The sequence below is a fragment of the Electrophorus electricus genome, chromosome 1 (assembly GCF_013358815.1).
Source record: "Electrophorus electricus isolate fEleEle1 chromosome 1, fEleEle1.pri, whole genome shotgun sequence".
NCBI lineage: Eukaryota > Metazoa > Chordata > Actinopteri > Gymnotiformes > Gymnotidae > Electrophorus > Electrophorus electricus.
In genome coordinates, this window is record NC_049535.1 from 32,059,068 (window position 1) to 32,065,067 (window position 6,000).

General features: G+C 51.2%; 1 protein-coding gene across 3 annotated transcripts in view; it reads right to left on the bottom strand.

The window, feature by feature from the left end:
• Positions 1-5,750: 5,750 nt before the first annotated feature.
• Positions 5,751-6,000, bottom strand: part of med25 (mediator complex subunit 25) — a 13,305-nt gene continuing 13,055 nt past the window's right edge. For all 3 annotated transcript variants that reach the window (XM_035533534.1, XM_035533537.1, XM_035533530.1), the window contains one exon: positions 5,751-6,000. This exon is cut by the window's right edge and continues 293 nt beyond it. The gene's annotated coding sequence lies outside the window, so the exon portion shown is untranslated.

The window sequence follows — 6,000 nt, forward strand, 5'->3', positions numbered from 1 at the left end:
GGCCACTTGAGCGGGACGGCGTGTCTCATCCCTTCGCCACGAAAGTACTGCAGCGTGCGAGGTGTTGAGATCACAAATTGCATGGGCTGAACAACTATAAGGTCTGGAGCCCCCCCCCCCACACTTCTCAGGAAGGCCGCATTACATGCACGTCGCGTGTCACGCGCTAATCAGCGTGCTCCGCTTTAGGCAGGAGACGCTGCACCCGAGCGCGGCTTTACGGCGCGCATCGACATCATATACAGGACTAAAACCTCTGAGACGTATCACTCGGTCTGAAGACGTTTTCAGTTCACACCTGTGTGTGTGCGCGCGAGAGGGGGCGGGGGTGCAGGCTGTGCGTTACCTTGGCAACGCTGAAGCGCAAAGTCTGCTGGCCCCACCCCTCGAGTTCGCTTACCTATGGCTTTATTTCAATATCTTCGGCAATCCGTTTCTTGCCGGTTTATTGCGGCGATGCATCGTCCTACCAGATACAGCCCGATATTTTTTTTTATTTTTTTTTTGGCGGGGGGGGGGGGGGGGGGGGGGCGACAAGTCCCTAATGTGATTGAAGGGGGGGGGGGGTAAACGAAGTGTGAGAGGAGGGAGGGAGTGTGTGTGTGTGTGTGTGTGTGTGTGTGTGTGTGTGTGTGTGTGTGTGTGTGTGTGCGCGCGTAAAGAGAGAGAGCGAGAAAGATTCATGTGAGAGTGACTGATTCCCTGGGTCTGAATATAGCATGTTATCAATTCAGCTCTAATCACCATTTTATAATCCCTCATATCATTCTTTCCCCTCCAGTATTTTATGGAAACGGGGCAGTAATTTCCGAGTATCTTAAGGACGTTTTTAATTCGTTTACCTGAGCACAACCGCGAGGAGCACGTGCCTCGGCGCCCGGGGCACGAGGGTGGGTTTATGGCCCATGCCCTGTCTGTCTGTTCCTACACCACCTTCCTCTCCTCCTGTTCTCCTCGCCACCTCCACACTCGTCTTTTCTCTGCAGTACACAGCAGAATTCTCACTCCACTGAATACATGTGCGCATGGTGGCGCGCGCGCACACACGCGAGGCTGGATGCAATGCCAGGGCCTGTTTGTGTTCACTCCCCTGGATTCCTATAGCAGTGGATGTACTCAGTATCCCAGTGTTTATTCCTCTGACTGCACGCCTCTGCCCGCCCTCTCCCTCTCTCTCTCTCTCTCTCTCTCTCTCTCTCTCTCTCTCTCTCTCTCTCTCTCTCTCTCTCTGTCTGTCCCTCTCTGTCCCTCTCTCTCGCTTCCTCCCTCTCTCACTCTTTCTCTCTATTAAATTTCCAGTCACACAACAGTGCAGTGGATATCCCTCCCTCCCCTCCTGTTCCCTCTCTCTCTCTCTCTCTCTCTCTCTCTCACACACGCAGACACACATAAACACTCACACTCTTTGCCTCTCTCTCTCTCTCTCTCTCTCTCTCTCGCCCCTTCTTTTCTTCCACAGAACCCCCCACCATGTTGAAGTCTTTGTGGAGCTCCTGCTCTTCTCAATGGCTGCTTCCTCTCCTCATCCCCGCTGATTTGAGCAGTGAGCTCCCTGCCTCTCTAACCCGCCGTCCCCCTGGCGTGCTCTAATCTTTCACTTTACTGTCTTCAACCCTCCATTTAGGGACAATCCGGACCCCCCCCTCAGCTTCCCCTTCCAAAACTAGCCATCCCAGCTGCCCGGGTCGGTGTCTGTTCCGCAATGTGCGTGTGTGTACTCTGCCTGGGTCCTGCGCACGCCTCTTCTCTCTAAGAGCGCGCGTGTCCTCGGGAGTGCAGCCGTAACGTGAGTAGACTCCACGTGTCAGCAGAAGCAGAGCGATGCAGCTCACGGCAAGGAGAGAGCGCGCTTGCAGCCACCATAGCAGCACCTGTGCCGGCGGAGGCCTCTCCTCCACGCTGTGTCACAGTCTCAAGCCATGTTGGGATGCGCAGGGTGAGGACCCAGGGCCAGCCCCGCCCACTCCTCAGATGCACTAGCCTTGCAACAAGTTAGCAGTGCTAAGGAGCCTGCTCCATGTGAGGCCTCAACACTGTGTTGTCTCATGTTTGAATGCCCGGCTGCTTCAAGGTAGCACCAGGCCACGTCTTGTTCCAACATCACCCTCTCCAGATCACAGGCTCTGTCATCACCGTCGTTCATCACCATCCTCCCCGGATCACATAACAGCTTTTACTTCGCCTCATCGCAGCAGTGCCTGGGGCAGATGTCAAAATATGCTGCACGCAGTAGGTTATTTATGCTGACTTTGTCCGAACGTGAACCATTTCCTGTGGCTGACAGCTAGGCGACTTAATTATGTGCCTGTCAGGAAGGTAACAGATTAGACAATTTGACAGAAGATGCCATCAAGCACCGAAATTCCCCATTCAAAAAAATAATAAAAAAATTCAAGCTACACCAGTGCCATAGACCATGTAAACCAGTCTAAGCCCAGTGTTTCTAATTGAGTCCTAGAGCTGTTAATGAGGTGTTGGAGCGCAGCCCTGAGAAGCCTCCATGTCTTTATCTATGGCCTGACTGGTCCACAAGATTCTTTTTTCAGTTTTTCTGAGACAGAGGACAGGAAAGAAAGTTTCTTTCCCACATGCAACTCCAGAATTACTGAGACAGTTATAGGGTTTGTTTGTCTGGTGTGATGTAATTCCTGCCACTGGAAATTCACAGGTTTGAGCAGCTCATCCCGGAGTTTTGTAATCTTCACAAGCTTTTGGTGCAAGCCTGTTTTGAATGTTTGCAGCTCACCATTAGCCAGTTACCGAGTCCTCTGTGAGCTCAGATTGGTACGTTAGGGCAACAACAGCTGAGTCTAGTGCAGGTTTCTACTTTACTGCCATTTCACTTTAATCCTGGAGTGTGTAGTGTGGAAAGATTAAGGCATAAAGATGCATTGATGAAACTTGTATTATTAAACAGATTTTCTAAATGGATGTAGCAGCACAAATAGTTGTACATTTATATCAAGACCACCATCTCCAACCAGCTCTGGCCATCCCTGCCCAGAAGGGAGATCTTGGCTTGTGGTTCCTGCAGGGGTGGTTGCCAACCCCACCTGCTGAGAGGTACATTGCTACTCTGGCTTGCTCCGGTCAAAGGGGGGGGGGGGGGGTGGGAGAGAGAGAGAGAGAGAGAGAGAGAGAGAGAGAGAGAGAGACACACACACACACACACACACACACACACACACACACTGGTGCCAGATGCAGGAGTCTGCAGTAAACCATGACCTCCAAAAACTCAGTAAAAACAAGGAGAGAGGGCCAATCTTCAACAGCATTACACTTTAGTTGACTCGTTTAACACAGTTAAATAAACATACCCACTAGCCACTTAGTGCCTCAGCATCAGCAAAGAGGCTTCCGGATGACAGAGATACATAGTAAACCTGACAACCAATTTATGCATCGAATCAGGTGTTTGAGCAAGGACATCACCAGACTGTGCAGGACTCTGAACCTCATCCATGTACTAGCCAAGTTTCTGTTTCCCCTGCTCCAAGCTGGCCGGTCAGGGTCTCCTGAACAGTCCACAACCCTGTTCCAGTTCCCAGCCTGACTAAAGCTGTGTGTACTTGAAGTGTACTGGGAGGTGGGACAGGATCAACACGTGGACTGTCTGGAGTTCACCAGGGCCGTGACTGGCAGCAGTGACTAGCTAATGCACTGCCCTGACACACCCGACCCAGCTCAAGGTGAAACGTTTAATTAACTCATGATGAGTTGAATCAGTTATTTCCAACTGCAAACTGGGACCAGGAGCTGCTGGTCTGGACACAGTGGAAGGTGAGGTGACTAGAAACCTCGGTCGACAATTTTGGCTCAAATTCTGAATAATAGAAGTAGTCTGAATCATGTTCCGGGTTCATTTTCTGTTAACGTGTAGCATAGTCCAACCCTGTGCCTCGCCCAGACCTCCCAGGTGAGGTAAATTCTAGCGTGTGGCTCTGTGACCCTCAGCCTGTGGTGTCTGAACCGTTTCCTCCAGCAGCTGTACGTCTCGCAGTGTGTATCGAGCTCTCCATCGTCAAGCTGCTCACAGAGACAGACAGTAACACACACCTGCATGGTGTGGCTCAGCAATCACCCTCCTTCATCAGGATGATCTGTGATGCACCTCTGCAGTGAGGCCCAGACACTATGGAGACCATTTTCGTGGGCGTTGCCTGAGCCACTCCACTACACACTCCACTACAGGGAACTCTCTGAAATGTTTTAGACACTGGAACGCCCGGAACGTCGTAGATTCCGGAGCCCTCTGGCTCTCTGACCTGTAAGGACTTCCCACTGAGTCTCACTCACTATGGAGCAAGTCACCCTCACACCAGAACACAACTGGCTAGAGAATCTTAGTGAAAGGAGACGACGAATCTAGGACGAGGTGGGGATTGTAGCTCATGCTTGTTCTGCTGTTGATGTGACCCGTGTAGCAGGGGAGGGATGAGCTCCAGTCACTGGAAAACAGAAGAGCCTCTATCCGAGAGAGCGTGTGTGGGAGAGAGCGAGAGAGCAAGGGAGCGAGAGAGGGAGGGAGGGAAGCAGAGTTTAGAATCAGATCACAGTGTCAGCGTATCTTAGCAACAGTCTCCGTTTCCTGGGTGACAGGGACGAACATCACTTCCTGTCTGTGTGAGAATGTGTGCATGCATATGCAGCGAACCGTGCAACGTGCAAAAACGTGTATGCATTTACACACGCACTAAAAAAATGTTTGTGTACATACAAATGTCTAACTTCATAGTGCCTTAAGGCCATAGTGACTTAATAATATGAACGTATTAACCGCTGGACATAAACATGAACTCTCAAGTGTCCACTCTCTCCACACTACAAGAAACGCATGCTCATCTGTGTGCACTAACTGTATGCCACACGTTCTGTATACAACTGCGTTTGTTTACAAAGCCACTTCACACCCTGTCGCCATAGCGATGCGCTTCACCAGGGTGTGGGCGTAGCCCCTCTCCACACGCAAACTTGTCCAACGCTGCAAACATGCGCCACTGCCTCACACCAACCCTGGGGCTTGTGTGACTCGTGTGCATGTGTTTGCATGTCTGTACGTTTCCAGCACACGTGCACGCACGCGCACACACACAAACTGACAGTGTGGCGCGTGCACACACGGTCAGCCCGACTGTTGGGTGGGTGATGCCAGGGAAATCGTAGCCAATTGGTGCCATCTGGTAGTGCTATTTGGCACAGGGGGCGTTGTATGGCTCCACAACATATTGGAGTAGTTAAAATTAACACTGTGACACCGTTGGGCAGAAGCAGGCATTAAGCTGTTTGGCTGCTGACACATCACTCTCAGGCTGATTGGAGCTCCTGCACGCAACTGTTCATTTTAGCTTGGCTGTTCACTTACACGAACGCGCACACACATACGTTCTAGTTTCTGTTGACTTGTTTTCCCACTGTTTCGGAGTCAAAACTTGCCTGATAATTCGATCACCTTTATTTGGTTTGTAAAACAACACAGCCTGGTCTTGTAAAGACAACATAAGACGTAAAAGCAAAAAGAAGTAAAAGTTCCATAAAAAATACAATAATCAACAACTCAATGAAGGAGTGAAAAGGAGTTCATCAGGCAGCTGACACACACACACACACATGCCCCCCTCATCTCTAGAACTGCTTTATACACATGGAGACACAATGTGAAGCCCAGCACATGCTATGTGTGGGTGTGTGTATTTCCAAACAGAGCCCTGTGTGTGTGCGTCTTCCCAACCCAGTGTGTGCGGGTGGGTATGCGTCTTCCCCACCCAGCCCTGTGTGTGTGTGGGTGTGCATTTTCCCCACCCAGCCCTGTGTGTGCGGGTGGGCGCGTTTTCCCCACCCAGCCCTGTGTGTGCGGGTGGGCGCGTTTTCCCCACCCAGCCCTGTGTGTGCGGGTGGGCGCGTTTTCCCCACCCAGCCCTGTGTGTGTGGGTATGTTTCTCAGGCCCAACTCTATCTGTGTGACATGGAGCTTGAAAACAACTGGTTGCAATATACAGT